Below are 21,003 nucleotides of genomic sequence, written 5' to 3'. Positions count from 1 at the left end.
GTTGATCTGAGGTCCTGAGAAAGGAATGAGCTCGGAGTGCCTGAGGAACAGAAAGGAGACCCATGTGGCTGGAGCAGAAAGAATCATGGGAAGGAGGTCAGAGAGGAAGGGAAGAGCCAGATCAGGCAGAGGCTTGTATCCACAGATTTAAGTGGGGAAGTGACAGATTGGATTTATTTTTTCATTAATATGAATGTTGCTATGTGGCGATGAAGAGTGATGGGTAATAGTTGAGGCAAGAAGACCAGTGATGAGGTCACTGCTGTAATCTAGGTGAGAGGCAACAGCTGTGGCTGGGACTAGTGTCCCAGCAACTGAAAAAGAAACCTTCCTCCCACTGTCCTCCAGTCACCCAATTCTACCCCCAGAGGCAACCACTGTTATCTCCTTATCCACTTTAATCTTGGAGATCCTTCTAGAAATGTTCCATGTACAAACATAGTAAATGCATTTAAAAAAACTTTTTTAATGAGGTTTGGGAAAGGTTAGTAGGAATATGGCCTACTTACAGAGTCATAAGAGGGTATGTTGTATTTATACAGAAAAGATCTTTCCTGGACAAAACTGTCCCTAGAGTAGAAGAGGGCAGTTTACCACTTCAGTCCTAATCCTGTGCTGAAAACAACCCTTAGTTTATAGTTAAACCCTTAGTTTATAGGTCTCCTGAGTTAACTCACCTGGCAGGGAAAACTGTCCCAAGGGAGTGACTAGAATTCATTGTTTTGCTAGAGATAGGTGCCATCAGGAATACACAGATTAGGGGTATGTGGGTGTCTCAGTGGTTGAGGGTGGAACTCTTGGTTTCAGCTCAGGTCATGATCTCAAGGTTGGGAGACAGAGCCCCACATCAGATTCCACGCTTACTCAACAGGGGGTGTGTCTGAGATTGTCTTTCCCTCTCCCTCTGCCCCTCTGCCTTGCGCCCCCCACCCTGTGCTTGTGCTCTCTTGTAATCTCTCTCAAATAATAAGTAAATAAATCTTTAAAAAAATCAGAGATTGGCATCTTGGCTTTAGAAGGCAACTAGGCAAAGAATAAAGACAACAGGGTGCCTGGGTGGCTCAGTGGGTTAAGCCACTGCCTTCGGCTCAGGTCATGATCTCAGGGTCCTGGGATCGAGTCCCGCATCGGGCTCTCTGCTCAGCAGGGAGCCTGCTTCCCTCTCTCTCTCTCTCTGCCTGCCTCTCTGTCTACTGTGATCTCTCTCTGTCAAATAAATAAATAAAAATCTTAAAAAAAAAAATTAAAAAAAAAAAAAAAGAATAAAGACAACAAAATTTGGAATTAGCCCAAATCTGGGGTTTGCAACTTAGTTGTGTTTAAAGATACGGAAATGGGGGAGCATGAGTGACCAGAAAACCATGACCTTCATACAGAAGGTGGGGTACATTTGGACTAGGCAAGAGTTGGGACAGGTACTGAGGGTGGTGTGCCCATGGAACAGAGAGGCCAGGAAGGAAAGTCCTCAGAGGAAACTGGGCAGCAGAATTCTAAGCCTCTGTCCCCAAGGGCTTTCTGATGGATAACACAGGGGTTAGCTTTTCTAGGCTCATCTCTCCACACCAGTGCTTTTGCACATTATATATTTGTACCTCAACCTCCTTTCATCAGCAAATTATTCCTATCATACAGTTATATGAAGATGCTTCCTGAAACAGCCAACAGTTTGCTTTCTGCCAGTTACTTTGTTTTTGGAGCTGTTATGCAATTATAGCATTGAAGTATTTGTCTTGTCTCGTCTTGTCTTTTTTTTTTTTTTCTTTTCTTCCCTTCTTCTCTCTCTCTCTCTCTCTCTTTCTCTCTTTCCTTTCTTCTTTCCTTTTCTTTGTTTCCCACCCCCCACCCCCGGAATTTTTCTAACCATGTTCCTGGAACCCTGGAGGTGTTTTTGGCAGAAGGAAGAGAAGTGAAGAGTGTGAGCCCCTCATAGACACATATACGTCCTGCTCCAGCAAGTGCAAACTTTCACCAGTTACAATATTAAGCTTCTGAGAGATGCTCACTTGAAGAAAAGATTCTGCCCACTTAAAAAATGGAATACCATAGTTACCTTGTATTTTGCAATTTTATTAAACTTTTTTTTTAAGATTTTTATTTATTTATTTGACAGACAAAGGTCACAAGTAGGCAGAGAGGCAGGCAGAGAGAGAGGAGAGGAAGCAGGCTCCCTGCTGAGCAGAGAGCTGGACGCGGGGACATGGGGCTCAATCCCAGGACCCTGGGACCATGACCTGAGCCGAAGGCAGAGGCTTTAACCCACTGAGCCACCCAGGTACCCCATAAACTTTTAAGGGTAGTAGAAAACAGGGGGACCTGGGTGGTTCAGTTGGTTGAGCAGTTGACTTCAGCTTGGGTCATGATCTTGGGGTCTTGGGACTGGTCCAGTGGCCAAATTCCCTTCTCTCCCTAGGGGAAGGGAAAAGGGAATCCCCTTTCCTTTCCCTAGTGTCCCTCCCCCTGCTCGTGCTCTCTCTGTCCTTGTCTCTCTCTCTCTAAAAAAAAAAAAGAGAGAGAGAGAGAGAGAGAAAATAGTGAAAAACAGAAAAATAAAATCTCCAATCTTGTGATGGAAAATCAATAGAAATAAATGAAAGAGCAGTGAGCCTTTAGCTTCAGTGGGAGTTAAGCTGGTAGATTGTGTTTAGTGTAAATGGGAGGCTAACATTAAAAGGAATATTTGAAAAAAAAAATAAAGGGAATGTCTGAAATGCTAGGAATGTATCATCAAAGATTGGATCTAAAAGGAGAGGTGTCTCAGGAATTGAAATGTAAATGAGATGCCTTATAAATAGTAATAATAAGTAACATTTATTGTGTACTTACTGTGTGCCAGCTGCTATTCTAAATGTCTTGAACATATTACCTCATTTAATTTTGTTTTTTAAGTAAGCTCTAGGCCCAGTGTGGGACTTGAAATCAGAACCTGGAGTTAAGAATCACACTCTCTACTGACTGAGCCAGGTGCCCTCCTATTACCTCATTTAATCTTCAAAACACCATAAGGAATTTACTAGTATTATTCACATTACAGATTAGGACATTAGGTCACCAGAAGTTTAAATAACTTGCTTAATATAATATAGATAGTAAAATTTGGGATTTCAACCCAGGCCTTTATAACTTGAGTCTACTCCTTCAATGATTTGGCTAATTTTCTGACCCATAGTGTATGCCTAGTTTGACTCTAAGTGAGCTTTCAAAATTGAGTTTTCTTATAAAATATTGAGAAATTAAAGAAATCCTAAATAAATGGAGGGATATTCTTCACTCTTTGGTGGAAAGACCCAATATTGTTAAGATGTCAAATTCTCTCCAAGTTGATCCATACATTCAGTGCAATCCTCCAAATCTCAAACTTTCTTTCTTTCTTTCTTTCTTTTTTTTTTTTTTTTTTTGTATAAAGTGCCAGAGGAACAAAATTGGCAGTTTACCCTACTTGACTTCAACACTCACTACAGTGATCAAGATAATGATATTCGGGGACACCTGGGTGGCTCAGCCATTAAGCATGTGTCTTTGGCTCTGGTCACAATCCCAGAATCCTGGGATTGAGTACCATATTGAGCTCCTTGTTCAGTGAGAAGCCCATTTCTCCCTCTGCCTGCTGCTCCCCCTGCTTTTGCTCTCTCTCCCTCTAACAAATGAATAAAATCTTCAAAAAAAGATAATGACATTGGTATAAAGATAGACAAATATATCAATGGAACAGAATAAAGTCTAGAAATATATAGTCAATTGATGTTTGTCAAAAGTGCAAAGATAATTCAATAGAGAAAGGATAGTCTTTTCAACAAATGGGTGCTGGAACAATTAGAAATTGGAAATAAGCAAAAAAAAATTTTTTGATCATCTCGTAGCACATACAAAAATTTAAGTGGATCATGGATCTAAAACTATAAACTTTCAGGAGAAGAACTCCGTGACTTTGAATAAAGAAACTATTCTAGATTCAATACCAAAAGCATGATCTATAAAAGAAAGCAAATTTGTTTCAACAAAATTAATAACTTCTACTTTCAGTAGACACTGTTAAGAGAATAAAAGGAAAAGTCACAAAGTAGAAGAAAAATTATGCAAATTATATACCTAAGAAATAACTTGTATTCAGAATAAAGAACTCTCAAAAACAAAAACAAAACCCTCCTGGGATGCCTGAGTGGCTCAGTTCGTTGTCTGCCTTCGGCTTAGGTCATGATCCCACGGTCCTGGGATCAAGTTCCTCATCCAGCTCCTTGCTCAGTGGGGAGCCTGCTTCCCCCTTGTCTTCTGTCTGCTGCTCCCCCTGCTTGTGTTCTCTCTCTCTCTGTCAAAGAAATAATAAATAAAATCTTTAAAAAGAAACAAAAAAAACCCTCCACAAACAAAAACATTCCTCTCAATAAAAACTTATTTAAAAAAAAAAATAGGGGCACCTGGGTGGCTCAGTGGGTTAAAACCTCTGACTTCAGCTCAGGTCATGATCTCAGGGTCCTGGGATCAAGCCCCGCATCAGGCTCTCTGCTCCGCAGGGAGCCTGCTTCTTCCCTCTGTCTCTGCCTGCCTCTCTGCCTACTTGTGATCTCTGTCTGTCAAATAAATAAATAAAATATTTATAAAAAAAAAATATATATATACAAAGCACTCACAAAACTCAGTAAAGTGGTACTTGGCTGACTTAGTGGAGCACGCAACTCTTGATCTCAGGATTGTAAGTTTAACCCCCATGTTGGGTGTAGAGATTACTTAAAAAAAAAAAAGAACCAAAAACCAACTCAATAAAAATAAGCAAACCAATTTTAAAAACATGGGCAAAAGATTGGAACAGACATGTCACCAAAAAGATATATCTGGCAATTAAGCACCTGAAAAAATGTTCAATATCATTAGTTATTATGGAAAATGAATTAAAAACCATAAAAATAAGCAAACCAATTTTAAAAACATGGGCAAAAGATTGGAACAGACATGTCACCAAAAAGATATATCTGGCAATTAAGCACCTGAAAAAATGTTCAATATCATTAGTTATTATGGAAAAATGAATTAAAAACCATAAGAAGACAGCACTATTGTCACCAGCAACACCCTATGACCAGTCCTTTACATCCACCACCTCACTAACCTTTTTTTCCCTAAGCTCTTCTTTCCAGCTTTCCTTAACTCAGACAAATGAAACCCAAAACCACCCTCCAGGTGATGGTGACTGGCCTGACAAGACCTCCCACTGCTCAGACCACCCAGATCTTATTTTTTAATTTAATTTTATTTAGTTATTTGACAGACAGAGACACAGTGAGAGAGGGAACACAAGCAGTGGGAGTGGGAGTGGGAAAGCAGACTTCCTGCCACCAAGCAGGGAGCCTGGTATAGGGCTCAATCCCAGGACCCTGGGATCATGGAGCCGAGGCAGCCGTTTAACGACTGAGCCACCCAGACCTTTTGAGCTAAACCTGACTGGTGGCAGAGCAGATGGATCATGGTGTGACCTCTGGAATGACTTAAATTATAATTCTAAAATCTCTGTCCAAGGAGAAGCCTCAGTCTCCTTTACATAACATACAATGTATAGGCATGTTTCCTCAGGGCATATGTATGACCTTATGCCGGGTACTATGTAGACAAGGTTTCCCCATCTAACTATTCATACTGACTGGAATTCTGGGTGGCTCAGTTGGTTAAGCATCTGCCTTTGGTTCAGGTCATGGTCCCAGGGTTCTGGGATCAAGTCCTGCATCAGGCTCCCTGATCTGCCTGGGAAGAAGCCTGCTTCTCCCTCTTCCTGCTACTTCCCCTGCTTGTGCTCTCTCTCTGTCAGATAAATAAATAAAAATTTTTTTTAATTAAAAAAAAAATATGGGGCACCTGGGTGGCTCAGTGGGTTAAAGCCTCTGCCTTCGGCTCAGGTCATGATCCCAGGGTTCTGGGATCTAGCACCACATCAGGCTCTCTGCTCAACAGGGAGCCTGCTTCCTCCTCTCTCTCTCTCTCTCTCTCTGCCTGCCTCTCCACCTCCTTGTGATCTCTGTCAAATAAATAAATAAAATCTTTAAAAATATTAAAAAAAATTTTTTTTACAGTTTTTTAAAAAGTTAAGTATATACTTACAGTGTGACTCATCCAGCCAGTGATTCCATTCCTAGGTATTTACCAAAGAGAAACAAAAGCATATGTCCACAGAGACTCTGTATATAAATAGTTTTTTTTTTAAAGATTTTATTTATTTATTTGACAGACAGAGATCACAAGTAGGCAGAGAGGCAGGCAGAGAGAGAGAGAGAGAGAGGGAAGCAGGATTCCTGTGGAGCAGAGAGCCCGATGCGGGGCTCGATCCCAGGACCCTGAGATCATGACCTGAGCCGAAGGCAGCAGCCCAAACCACTGAGCCACCTAGGCGCCCCATAAATAGTTTTTTTAAAATAGCTATGCAAAGCTTTACATTCTTTTTTTTAAAATTTTATTTATTTAATTGACAGATAGAGATCACAAGTAGGCAGAGAGGCAGACAGAGAGAGAGGGGGAAGCAGGCTCCCTGCTAAGCAGAGAGCCCGATGTGGGGCTCGATCCCAGGACCCTGAGATCATGACCTGGGCTGAAGGCAGAGGCTTAACCAACTGAGCCACCCAGGCACCCCTGTATATAAATGTTTATAGCAGTTTTATAATAGCCCAAAACTGGAAAGGCATGCAAGTGCCCATCAACAGGTGAATGGATAAATAAACTGTGGTAAATCTACATAATGAAATCCTACTCTGCAATAAAAAGCAATCATGCAACAATGAATCTCAAAAAATAATTATGCAGAATGCAAAAAGGCAAGATTTTAAAAGTTTATATTATATGATTTAATTTATGTAAAATTCTAGAAAAATGCAAACTAATTTATGGTGACAAAAAGCAGATAAGTGGTTGCCTTGGGAGGGGGCTTGGAGTGAAAGGATGGTGAGATTACAAAGAAGTAAGAGGAAATTTAAAAAAAAATTTTATTTATTTAATTGACAGAGAGAGAGCACAAGTAAGCAGAGTGGCAGGCAGAGGGAGAGAAAGAAGCAGGCTCTCTGTGGAGCAGGGAGCCCAATGCGGGGCTCAATCCAAGGACCCTGAGATCATGACCTGAGCCGAAGGCAGAGGCATTAACCCACTGAGTCATCCAGGCGCCCCCAAAAACAGTTCCAGTTTTAACAAATTTGGCCTAATTATCTACATAAGCTCAGTAATAACAATGAGTGATCATATAGATCTTTTAGAATCTGCTTTGCTGGAAATTTTATAAGGAGTCTATCTAGGCCAGAAGCCAAGCCATATATTTGCCTGCAATACTTGTTGATTTGGGCGAATTTCTCTTCCTGAGGTCCCCAACATATCCTGAGGTTCCTGCACCTTCCAGGAAGTGACATTTTTTTATTCACCTGGTGAGGCTGCTGGGAACTCTGTAAGCAAGGTATCAGGCCAACAGTTTCAAGGGGCTTTATGGCTCCAGGTTTTATAAAGTCAACCTTAGTTCCTTTAAGTTGTCTGAGTCTTTTTAAAATATGATATTCCAGTCAAAGTCTTGGTAAAATAACTAGAGTTTTTAATAGTGTCCTGTTAAAAGGAGAACAGATTCTTATTGAACTTATGCAAATGACTGGTTACCATGGAAGAAAGAATACTTGCTGAGACCTTTGGTTTCAGAGGGTTCAGATAGAGAGAAAAGTTGAATGTCTTGATTTCTTTACAAATGAGTATTTTTACATTTCTGTAAGTTATAGATAATTTAAGAAAAAAATGTCCTTAGTCTGGAAGAGCAAACATTAGAGAACCAGCAATGTTTAAAATGAGATAAAACATTATAATCTTTTAGCTTGTTTATTCCCATGTTACTAATTCTGGTTTAGTTTGAATGCAGTTTTTACTTCTGGACATTTTACCTGTTTCAGTTTTAGGATTTTTAACATATCAAAGACCTGTCTTTGTCCTGAAAGTTCTTTATGTGAATCTCCTTTAAGACAAAACTCATTTTATAAGAGAATCAAGATTTTGCTCAATATTTTAATCTTGAGGAAGTTTGTTGAAATCTTTTAAAATACATGCCTAGGGGCGCCTGGGTGGCTCAGTGGGTTAAAGCCTCTGCTTTCAGCTCAGGTCATGATCCCAGGGTCCCGGGATCGAGCCCCAAATCGGGTTCTCTGCTCGGCAGGAAGCCTGCCTCCCCCTCTCTCTGTGCCTGCCTCTCTGCCTACTTGTGATTTCTGTCTGTCAAATAAACAAATCTTTAAAAAAAAAAAAGTTAAAAAAATAAATAAAATACATGCCTAAATAGGATTATGTATGTTAAATACCTGATAAAACAAAACAGAGAAACTGTTTTTTTCTGGGCAGGTAAAGAGAAAACCATGTACATTTTCTTCTTAACAGTAGATCAATTAATCTAGGAAAATTTTGTACTTGAGTGGATCATCAATATAGATTTGTCATGACACAGGGCTTTAGTCTTTCTTTTTTAAATACTATGTCTCATTTTGGGGTACCTGGGTGGCTCGGTGGGTTAAAGCCTCTGCCTTTGGCTCAGGTCATGATCCCGGGGTCCTGGGATGGAGCCCCACATCGGGCTCTCTGCTCAGCAGGGAGCCTGCTTACCCCTCTCTCTCTGCCTGCCTCCCTGCCTACTTGTGATCTGTCTGTCAAATAAATAAAGAAAATCTTTTTAAAAATTAAAAAAAAAATAAATGCTATGTCTCATTTGAATGGAAACATTTTACAGGAAAAGATTCATTAGCCTTTTTTTCTCTCTTGTGAATAAATCCACCAAAACTGATCTAATATGGTTAAATTTTCAACATATTTTATTGTTTTCTTTTAAACCCATAAACCAAGGCAAATAAAAGTTACTTTCCCTAAGCCTTCTATGACTTTATTTCATACCCTCAAGTTTATCTCCTTTCATGTTCTGGTGCGACCAGATATTTTTACCTTAAGATAAAACTATTCACTCTCTTAGGCCCTCTTTTTCATGGTGTACAGTTAATCTTAGTCTGTCCTGACCATACCTAAAATTCCTTTTCTGAAGATTTCCCTTCACAAACCTTCGACAACTTGCTTTTGCATGTAGGTTTTGTCCCAAGCCATTTTCTTCCAAACAACCTTCTCATTTAGGACAAAATTACCTTCCTTTATCTTTAACAAAATGCATTTTTATTTCTTAAATCTTTCTTACATATCTCCTACTTTCCTACATACAGGGATGGGTTTTTTTTTTTTTTAATTTTCATCATTCTTACAGTTAGTAGAATTTTGTACTCTTAGAAACATTTTAATCTCTAGTGAAGACTAAATATAAACCAATTGTGAACTGTTATAACAGAATTCTTTAGGAGGCAAATTATGAATCAGTTAAGCACAAAACATGTTTACCAACAGATTTAAATATTTTTAGTTTTTTTTGCATTAGGAAGTCAAAGGCACAAACCTATATCGAGTACTCAATGCTTTAGCATTTTATTCCATTTGGTTAAGACCTAGATGTCCATTATTTAATTTAATTTGTCATCTAAAACTTTAAAGTTTCAGGTTACCAAAGACTTTGAAAGCTACTTTAACAATTACCCATTAAAACTTTGAGACAGACAATTAACCATCAGTCCAGTCATTTTTTGCTAACAGATTTTAACAAATAACATGAGCTTATTTGACCTTCGTAAACTTTGATAGAATAAAGGTTTCACATTTACTGCTGTAACTTCAAAGACATGTCTATCTTAATTAAGCCAACAAACTTAACTTAGCTCAAATACAGATTTACATTCCACCTGGGCCCACTCATTTCAAATGTTTACCTGAGACACAGGTGGGAAGATCTGGAGTAGGGGGGTGTTAGGTCCAGGGGGTGCTCTTCTCATTCCTTGACAGAGAAGGAGCCATGGTGCAGGAAGCACCAAGGATGGTCTAGAGGCCAGCTATGCAGGCAATACCCAAGTTGGTGTAGAAACAGAAGGGGGAGACAGAAGAACAAAGTGCTGCCAGAAGGCAGAGAAAGGATTCCAGTTTTAGAGCTCATTAGTTTCAACAGAGGAGCAGATGCCATGCTTTCCCGCCAGCAAGGAGGGAGGGGTTAGGCTATCCATATCAAGCCAGAGAAGACAGAGAACTTCCCTCAAACAAAGGGAGTTTTGGTAGCTGCTTGGGAATATTCCTTGAAGTCTCTGTCTCGAGTTAGACTAACCACAGTTGGCTCCAGTTATAGCCATTAACACAAGAAATGAGTAAGGGAGAAGCCCCATATCTATTAGGAGAAATGGAGAGTTAGGAGTCAGAGTTCCCTTACTCTCTGCTTGCCCCATTCCTTCAAACATAACAAACAACACAACAGACAACAAAAAGACAACCACAGACCCAGTGGCCCTTCCTCAACCAGATATCAAGTCTAAGGGTGTGTAAGATGTAATCCCAACTCAAAAACACAACCTGCCGCTGGTGGGGACTTTTTCGGTCCCCTGCCCGCCCAGGGGGACCCAAACCCCTGGCGATTCACCAATGGAGGGATGGGGATCCCCACATCCACTCCAGCCCTGGGAGCAATACTGCATCCAGTTTCTCCCCAGTGGGCCATACCCCTGGAGCTCCGCAACCAGACAGACAAACAGACAGGATCTTACCTCCGGAGGCTTTTCCCAGAAATTCTGATGCTGGCTCAGTTCTCGTCATTTAATCCCAGATGAGCCCCCAGTGTTAGGTCCGTTATTAAATGAAACGAGACTGAGACAAAGTGAAAGTTATTTAAAGTTTTATTAAAGTATTAGAAGTTAGACTGATCGGCCAGGGGAATGAGACTGAGACAAGGTGAAAGTTCTGCAAAGCTCTATTCTATGCTAAGCATTTGAAGTCAGACTGACCAGCCAGGGCTGTCTCCAAAGAGAGCGACCACCCCCAGCTTACAGGCTTAAGAATTGACCTACTGACCGGACAGGGCCACCTCCGAAGAGAGCGACCACTCCCCATCTTACAGATTACCTTTTATAGAGCAAAAGCCTGGCCACACATAAGTGGCCAATGAGATTGTAACACATAGAGAAAGTTGCATAGCCATGTTAGGTCACACGCAGGTGGCCAATTGAATTACAATTTACCCCTTAGTAGCTGTTTGAACTAACCTATTACTCTGGTTAGAACTGGCGCTTAAGTTTGGCGCCCAAAAGGCGGAGTTTACATTCTTTGGTGGTTAGGGAGACAGCATGTGTACTTTTACTGATTGGTTGTCTCCACCTGGCCTGACTCGTCCTTGTATTCTGGGCTCTGTTATCAGGAACTGGCCGACCTGGCCTTGTATTCTGGGCTCTCTTATTAGGAACTAGCCTACCATATTTTACTGGCTTCCCAGTCTGGCTTCTAAGTAAGTTTCTTTAGGGTGAGGGGAGGGCAGGGTCAGTTTAAGTTTTACTGCACAAACAACAAAATGGCTTTTAGCCAAGATGGAGTCACTCTGGCTAAATAGGTCCTTACACAACCCATCTGCTTTTACATTATGTATTCTAAATTGTTATTTATGTAAACTGTCTGTGCTCCTACTCAAGGCCAACCTCTTCATCCGTGCCCTGGACTCCACCCCTTGTCTGTTCAAGTACATGGCTTTCTCTGTCTCCAATATCACCTACTTTTCTCTCTTTCTCTGTTTTCCCATCCTTAAGCAATCATGATGATGTTTCTACCATTTTATTTTTTTTTAAGATTTATTTATTTGACAGAGAGAGAGACATGGCAAGAGAGGGAACACAAGCAGGGAGAGTGGGAGAGGGAGAAGCAGGCTTCCCACTGAGTGGGTAGCACAATGCAGAGCTCGATCCCAAGACCCTGGGATCATGACCTGAACCGCAGGCAGAGACTTCAGGACTGAGTTACTCAGGCGCCCCTCTACCATCTTATAAAATCCCTGTCTTGACCCCACAGCAGTGTTCCAGCCACTGTCCTCCTTCCTTTTTTAGCAAATCTGTTTGAAAAAGATGTCTTCAATGTTCTCCCATCCCATTCTCTCTTTACAGTTAGGATCATATTTAACAATAATATGTTAGAGACATTCTGCCCATTCTCTTTTGAACCTATTATGATCATGCTTTTGTTCCCAACTCTTCACTGAAAAAAAAATTTTAAGCCAGTCAAATTTAACAGTGGGGTGTTGTATACCAGCTTTAGTGACATTAATGTTAACAAGTTTTGATAACCCACTACCATTGGACCAGCTTCATTAAAATTTCTCATCAAGGTCACCAATAATTCCATATTCTCAATTCTTAATTTAGTTAACCTATGAACAGCAGTTGGCACAGTTGATCACTTGCTCCTTCTTATATTTTCTTCACTTGACTTCTAGGACCCTCATCATATCCTAGTTTCCTTCCTACCTCATTGGCCTTTCCTATTGTCTCCTGCTGGTTTCTCCTCCTCTCCCTGATTACTAAACCTTGAAGTATATAGAATTCAGTCTCTAGTCTTCTCTCTCTCTCTCTCTCTCTCTCTCCCCCTCTCCCCATCTATATATTCCCTTCCTAGCCAACTTCATCCAATTTCATGACTTAAAAACCAATTATAAAGTGATGATACCCCAATTTTTTCCAGCCTAGGCCTCTTTCCCTTAAACTCCAAACATTTGTATCTGTCCACTTAACATTTTCAGTTGGATTTAAAATGTGAAGAGATATATATATAAAATATCAGCACAAAGAAATTCACATGAATGATGTCGTTAGCTTCAGTGTAGTGGTTACCACTGGGAGGGAGAGAGTGGGTGCAATCAGGGAGGAATTCACAGACAGATCCAACTCTACAGGTAGCCCTTTCTTTCTTAAGCTGGGAGGTGGATATAAAAGTATCTGTTATAGGTCTTAAATATTTCTTTATATGTTTTACCACATCCCCTATGCCTTTTAACCTTGCCCTCTTGCTCAACACCCTCAGTCCCTCAGCCACCCTTATTTTTCCCAATCAGTTCTTTTTTGGTTTCCCCTCTCTCTCAACTGATCTTGGACTCCTTCACCACCAATCATGACTGAAGTGACTCCGTAAGTTCCATGTTTCTATTCCCAAACTAGAGAAAATCTAATCATGCATATTCTTTTTCTTTTCTAGTACAATTCTTTGATATTTTTCAAAGTATGGTCTGTAGACCCATTGTATCAGAATCATTTGGGAAATTATTAAAATGCAGATTCCCAAACTCTACCCTCAAGACCTTTGTTATTGTTGTTATAGGTAAACTCTATGCCCAACATGGGGGTGGAACTCAGGATCCCTAAGATCAAGGGCCACATTCTCTACCAACTGAGCCAGCCAGGTGCCCCATACACTCAAGATCTTTGAATCCTGCTTTGTGGAGGTAGGATTAGGAATGAAATTTATTCAACTGGCACAGGTGATTCTTAGTCACACAAAGGAGACTTCATTCATCCCTGACTTTTCAATAAGCCCAGCATATTTAGTTATCCACAAATGTTGAGCACCTACTGTATGTCAGGCAATATAACTGACATTTAGACATTGTCCCTGACCTCATAAGCTTACATCTCAAGAGACATTTCCAATGGATATATATAGGATGACTCCGGGTAGTATCACTTTTGGTGATAAAAATCATTTTGGTGATAAAAAATAGCAGTCAACTTTTTAAAAGATTTATTATTATTATTATTATTATTATTATTATTTTAGAGAGAGAGCGAGCATGTGGGGGAGGGGCAGAAGGCAAGGGAGAGAAAATCTTAAGGAGACTGAGTGTGGAGACTGACACAGGCTTGATCTCATGACCCTGAGATCAAGACCTGAGCCAAAACCAACAGTCAGACACTCAACTGACTGGGCCGTCCAGGTTCCCCAACTTTTTTTTTTTTTTAATTTAATTTAATCTATTTATTATTTTTTTTAAGATTTTATTTATTTATTTGACAGAGAGAAATAACAAGTAAGCAGAGAGACAGGCAGAGAGAGGAGGAAGCAGGCTCCCCATGGAGCAGAGAGCCTGATGCGGGGCTTGATCCCAGGACCCTGGGATCATGACCTGAGCTGAAGGCAGAGGCTTTAACCCACTGAGCCACCCAGGCACCCCAATTTAATTTATTTTTAAAAAGATTTTATTTATTTATTTGACAGAGGGAGAGAGCACAAGTAAGCAGAGAGGCAGGCAGTGGATGGGGGAAGCAGGCTCCCCACTGAGCAGAACGCCCGAAGTGGGGCTCGATCCCAGGACCCTGAGATCATGACCTGAGCCAAAGGCAGAGGCTTAACCCACTGAGCCACCCAGGTGCCCCCCGTCAACTTTTTTTTTTTTTAATTTAAAAACTCTTTTTTTTTTTAGTTTAAAAGCTTAAGTAGTTTTTTTTAAAAATTACCTTCTATTTGTGGCAAAAGTTAATTTGTTTTCCACTTAGAATATTGATGATTTCCTTTTTCATGATAAATATATGTAAGAAGTGAGTCAATTCAGTGTAGGTACGGGAGAAATACCAAAAGAGGCACACAGGTTCTTGAAGTCGGGAAATACTCATCTAGCATTTCAGAGCTAGTTGTGGTATAATAAAATGAATAGCCAAGATTTATCCTGAACTCACAGATCTAAGTCAGATCATGTCACTGCTGTGCTCAAAAGTCTCCAATGGAAAAAACAAAGAAACAAAAACAACTCTCATGGATTACCATCACTTTATTTTTTCATGCTTTATTTTTATAACAGCTGCACTGAGCTATAATTTACATACTATATAATTCAATGATTTAAAGTATACAATTCAACTGCTTTTAGTATGGTCCACAAAGCTGTGTCACTATCACTAATCACTTTTAGAATATTTTCATTACCCCTAAAAGAAACCCCATGCATTTAACAATCACTCCCCTCTCCTCCCACCTTCCTATCCCTAGGTGAACACTACTCTACTTTCTATCTCTATAGATCTGCATATTCTGGACATTTCATGTAAATAGAATCATACAGCATATGGTCTTTTATGACTAGCTTCTTTCTCTTAGCATGTTTTCAGGGTTCAGCAATGTAGCATATAGCAGCACCCCATTTCTTTTCATGGCCAAATATTTCTTTGTATGGATATGCCATATTTTGTTTATCCAGTTAATGAACACTTGTTCACCAGTTAATGAACACTTTCATTGTTTACTTCTTGACTAGTGTGCATAATGCTGCTATAAACATTCATATACAACAACTTTTTGTGTGAATATATATTTCCAGTTCTCTTGGGTATACATCTAGGAGTAGAATGGCTGGGTCATATGTTAACTGGAACTTTTGAGAACTCTGTTCCAAAATGCATCATTTCACATTCCCACCAGCAGTGTACAAGGGTTCCAACTTTGTCACACATTGTCTAGAACTTATTGTCTTTTTCTTATTAAAGCCATCCTAGAGAGTGTAAAGTAGCATCTCATTGTTTACCATCACAATTTGAGTGAAGTCCAGAGCTGGCCAGGGCCTACAGGGCCTCACATGATCTAACTTTGTGTACGATTGGTAGGTACACAATCTTTTATCGCAGTAGACAAATCAAAGCAACTCTAAAACCCAGTACTTTTGGAACTCCTATGGCAACAAAACCTGATCTGAAACTCATATTGGGTAATTTACATGACTATTCTTGTATTTTGCTACAGAAATAATAATGTGTTTTAATCTTGGGTACTACTCCAGATCCCTTTGAAGATGTTATATGTTTAGCAGTATATGCTCTTTATCACTGCTCTAAAGTCAAAACAAATTCCAAAGCAAGTGAGGTGTCAAGGATTTCATATAAAGGATGGTAGACATGAACCACTTTCCCCTAGCTCACTTGAATTTATCCAGACTGCCTTGCTTTTTTTGTGACGTGCCAGGCATACTCTTTCCTGAAGACATTTGCTCTTCCCCCATTTATCCAAATGGCTTGCTTTCTTTAGTTTTCTGATCAACTGTTATCAACCTTATAGACATAAGGCCATTTTAAATAAAACTTATATAAAACTATAGTCCTTCCTTACACCCTCTCACCCTCTCACACTGCTCCCTCATTAAAATGTAAGCTCTATGTATTTTTATCTTGGCCATTGCTAGGATCTTCAGTATTTAGAAATGGTTGGCACATTGTAGGTTGACACATTTTATTTCGTGAGTAAGTGATTGTTTCATACCACTCAAACCTCACAAAAATACTGTGAAATAGGAATGATCACCTAAAGATTAGAAAATTGGAGAGAGGGGTGCCTGGCTAGCATAGGACTCTTATCTCAGGGTTTTGAGTTTAAACCTAACATTGGGCATGGAGCCTCCTTAAAAAAATAATAAAAAAACAAAGAAAATGAAAAAGAAAGCGGTTGGAGAAGTTAAGGAACTCACCCAAGCTCACATAGCCAGAATTATCAGATGTGAGAATTACATCTAAGAGTCCACTCTCTTACGTTCTTAACCTGACAGCCCTGTTTAATGGGAGACTTGGACTGAGAAACTAAGTGCCAAACACAGTGGCAAATAAAACTTATTGAAAAAATGAACAAATTTAGATTCTAGCCTGTTTTTTATCTACTGGCTCAGTTTCTTTTAACAAGCCTATTAGCTTATTAATGCATATGAAGTCAACACCCTTCTATACCTAATAGTTACTAAAAGAATAAATGTATGAACTAAATGTATAAAGCAGGATATTAACCTAGTATGACAGACAATGAATAATTTTGTTCTCTTACATGGTAAGTTATGGAAACGTAGGCAAAAACAAAACAAAGGGGACGCCTGGGTGGCTCAGTGGATTGAGCCTCTGCCTTCGACTCGGGTCATGATCTCAGAGTCCTGGGATCGAGCCCCACATCGGGCTCTCTGCTCAGCAGGGAGCCTGCTTTCTCCGCTCTCTGCCTGCCTCTCTGCCTACTTGTGATCTCTCTCTCTCTGTCAAATAAATAAACAAAATCTTAAAAAAAAAAAAAAAAGAAAAGAAAAAGAAAAAATGAACAAATTTAGATTCTAGCCTGTTTTTTATCTACTGGCTCAGTTTCTTTTAACAAGCCTATTAGCTTATTAATGCATATGAAGTCAACACCCTTCTATACCTAATAGTTACTAAAAGAATAAATGTATGAACTAAATGTATAAAGCAGGATATTAACCTAGTATGACAGACAATGAATAATTTTGTTCTCTTACATGGTAAGCTATGGAAACGTAGGCAAAAACAAAACAAAGGGGACACCTGGGTGGCTCAGTTGGTTAAGCAGCTGCCTTCGGCTCAGGTCATGATCCCAGCGTCCTGGGATGGAGTTCCGCATCCGCAGGGAGCCTGCTTCTCCCTCTGCCTCTGCCTGCCATTCTGTCTGCCTGTGCTCGCTCCCTCCCCTCTCTCTGATAAATAAATAAAATCTTTAAAAACAAAACAAAACAAAGTACAAGACTTGGGCTTTAAAAACAAAACAAAACAAAGTACAAGACTTGGGCTTGTACTCAAGCCCACCCTCAAGGCAAAGGGTGGTCCAGGACATCAGTAAAAACCCTGATTACCACAGGGAACTGACCTCAAATCCAATTACCTCAAGGCAGGCATTGGAACAGAGACTGACTAGCCCAGAGACTTCTACCTGGCTTAATGAATACTTTTATACATTTAAACTGGAACACACTTCAGAAAGTTAGGGAGGTGTTGAGATTGCAATGGACTTCTTCCCACCTAATCAAGTCCAGTCAAAGTAGGTGGGAGTGGGAGATGGAGACTCAGATGTCTATACCGCCTTTTTTGTGACCAACTACCAGAACTTTAGTCCACAAGAGCTTAGCAGAGGAAGCCATTCATTTTACCAAACATCAGAGAACACAAGCTGACTTGTAGGCTACTTCTAATGGCATGATAGGAGGGCTCTCCCTAGCTGGAAATCCTGTCCTGACTGCCCATCAGACAAGACAAGGTCTGAGTTATTTGCAATGGGTATCTGGTTGGGAGATGGGTCTACTTTAGAGCCTGAAGCACATGAAAATCTCTTTGGTCATCTCTGGCACTCCAAAATCTCAATGAATTTGGGATTATCTGCAAGTAGAGAAATTGCTCAACCAATTCTTAGCTGTTAGGCTCTGGCATATATGCTCCCTGGAGATAGGATCACATTTTTTAAGATTTTAAGTAATCTCTATACCCAATGTGGAACTTTAACTTACAACCCCAAGACCAAGACTTGCACACTCCAACTGAGTCAGCCAGGCCCCCTGGATCACACTGTAAGACTGGGGCACCTTGGTGGCTCAGTGGGTTCAGTGCCTAAGTTAGCTCAGGTCATGATCTCAACGTCCTGGAATAGAGCTGCTCAGGGGGAGTCTGCTTGTCCTTCCACCATTCTCCCATAAGGGCTCTCTCAAAAAAAAAAAAAAAAAAAAAGTACATATCAGGAGAGCAAGGGATTCTTGATCTTGGGGGGTTGTGGGTTCAAGTCCCATTACTTAAATTACATTACAAAAAAAAAGAACTCCACAAATCAACTTTTAAACTCCCAGTCTTGGGAGAGCCATTTAAAAATTATCTCAAGGGGTGTCTGGGTGGTTCATTGGGTTAAAGCCTCTGCCTTCGGCTCAGGTCATGATCCCAGGGTCCTGGGATTGAGCCCCGCATCCAGCTTTCTGCTCAGCAGGGAGCCTGCTTCCCTTCCTCTCTCTGCCTGCCTCTGCATACTTGTGATCTCTGTCAAAAAAAAACCTTTAAAAAACAAAACAAAACAAAAACCTTATCTCAAAAAAAAAAAAAAAGGGCAGGGCATCTGGGTGGTTCAGTCCTTAAGAAGCTGCCTTCTGCTAGGGTTATGATTCTAGAGTCCATGGATTGAGCCCTGCATCAGCCTCCCTGCTCTGTGGAAGCCTGCTTCTCCCTCTTCCACTCCCTCTGCTTATGTTCTGTCTCTGCCAAATAAATCAAATCTGTTAAAAAAAAAAAAAAAGTTAAACCTATAAATGAAATTTCAAGAAATATCTTAGTGGTTACATGGCCTGATTTACTACCTGAATCTGGTATTACTTAATAAACTGGCATTTGAGAGAACCAGGTTTAGCATTTTTACCTCAGACCTTTTTCTTCTACCCAGTGTTTACTCCTGGTGTAGAGGTCATTACAGCATAAAGGATGAAGGAGCATTTGCCTCATGGGCTGGGCCTCCTGAAATGATGGGACTCCTACCTACAATGTGTTCTCAAATTCAGGATTTGCCCCAGCTTTTCCAGCACATGCATTAGTAGGTTGACCATGAGCAAGTTGGGAGTCTTCATTTTGTTATTTTTCAGTTAGAGTTCAATTAATAAGAGCCAGCTTTAGGTTCCAAAATACTCTACTCCTTGTTATCATATTCCTTTGGATAGACACTCAGAAAAATGTGTATTTTGATTTTGAGATAGCCAGTGAGTGAGCACATGCATGGGAGTGGGGTGGAGCACAGGGAGGGACAAGCAAGACTCCACACTTAAGTCGGAGGTCCATCTCTCAACCCAGAGATCCTGACCTGAACCCAAACCAATACCCCAACGGAGTCATCAGGGACCCTCCCTTTAAAATGTTTTTTTTTTTTTAAGAATCTTAAAGAGGGGGCACCTGGGTGGCTCAGTCAATTAATCTGCCTTTGGCTCAGGTCATTATCTCAGGGTCCTGGGACCAAGCCCTGTGTGGGGTTCCCTACGCAGCAGAAAGTCTGCTTTCCCCTCTGCTCCTGCTCATACTCTTTAATAAAAAACCTTAAGAGATTTTAGAAAGTGCATACAGGAGCGGAGGGGCAGAGGGGGAGAGGGAAACGGATTCCCTGCTGAGCCCTAGGCTGATGCAGTGCAATTCTAAGACCCTGAGCTGAAACCAAGCTGAAATGTGTATTTCAATCAAAATTTCCAAACTATGGGCTTAGCTTAGTTTGGGGGAGGAGGAATCCTGTAACTTCACTAGCAAAGCCAATCATTATCAATCAATTCCCAAATGGGTTTTTCAAACATGTTTATCTGTACCTAGTAACTAATTTCTGAACTCCACAAAAAACAAACCATTGTCACAGAATTAGATATAGCTCTCCTCCATACTTTGTGTGGAAACTTTCCTCTTGTGGGACTACCACAAGTTTCTAGGAGTGCTTCTGGTATCCTGAACATCTTTATTAGAGAAACTGACCACAGAAAGATACAAATTGGCCAGAAACAGGTTTAGCAACAGAACAAGTCCAATAAATGAATTTTATGAAGTGGAAGATCTGAATACAGGTCTTTTTTTTAAAGATTTTATTTATTTGACAGAGAGAGAGAAATCAAAATTAGGCAGAGAGGCAGGCAGAGAGAGGGGGAAGCAGGCTCCCTGCTGAGCAGGAGCCTGATGTGGGAGCTTGATTCTAGGACCCTGAGATCAAGGCAGAGGCTTAACCCACTGAGCCACCCAGGCACCCCTGAATACAGATCTCCTTAAAAGCCATGTCATTGGGGCACCTGAGCGGCTCAGTCATTAAGCGTCTGACTTCGGCTCAGGTCATGATCCTGGGGCCTGGGATCAAGCCCTGCATCTGACTCCCTCTCAGTTCGGAGGTTGCTTCTCCCTCTCCCACTCCCCCTGCTTGTTTTCCCTCTCTTGTTGTGTCTCTGTCAAATAAATAAGTAAAATCTAAAAAAAAAAAAAAAAAAAAAAAAGGCTAAGTCATGTACTTCCTATTGAAGTCTTTGTGTCCCCCACCAGGGTTAGGCACAACCCTGTCTATAAATTGTCTCCTGATGTGCTCCTCACTCACATTTTTCCTGACCTTCCTAGTTCCATACCTCTATTTTTAAGACACCAGCTTCATCTACTAGAAAGGTCGCATTAACCTAACACCTAACACAGGTACCTCATCACCCCCCTCACAGCTATGCAAGTTGGGAAGGCCAAGAACACAAAAAAGAAACCCAAGTCGAGGTTTTACTTACATGTATAAACTTTCTCCCCCATGAAAAGACTATGTGGTACTCCACACTTGAATGTAAAAGTTAATTATACTCCTTGTGACACATACAACTCCTACACTGACAAAACATACACTCAACATGCTATA

At 40.6% G+C, this 21,003-nt stretch overlaps 1 long non-coding RNA gene across 1 annotated transcript; it reads right to left on the bottom strand.

Moving 5' to 3' along the window:
- Positions 1-14,626: 14,626 nt before the first annotated feature.
- Positions 14,627-18,345, bottom strand: LOC309869948. The gene is made up of 3 exons (XR_014314384.1): positions 17,430-18,345; positions 17,172-17,375; positions 14,627-16,717 (listed from the first exon to the last, which is right to left on the bottom strand). It is a non-coding gene; the product is annotated as an uncharacterized lncRNA (long non-coding RNA).
- Positions 18,346-21,003: the final 2,658 nt, after the last annotated feature.

Source organism: Mustela nivalis, assembly GCF_964662115.1.
Source record: "Mustela nivalis genome assembly, chromosome: 7".
Taxonomy (NCBI): domain Eukaryota; kingdom Metazoa; phylum Chordata; class Mammalia; order Carnivora; family Mustelidae; genus Mustela; species Mustela nivalis.
This window is presented reverse-complemented; position numbering and strand designations above follow the sequence as displayed.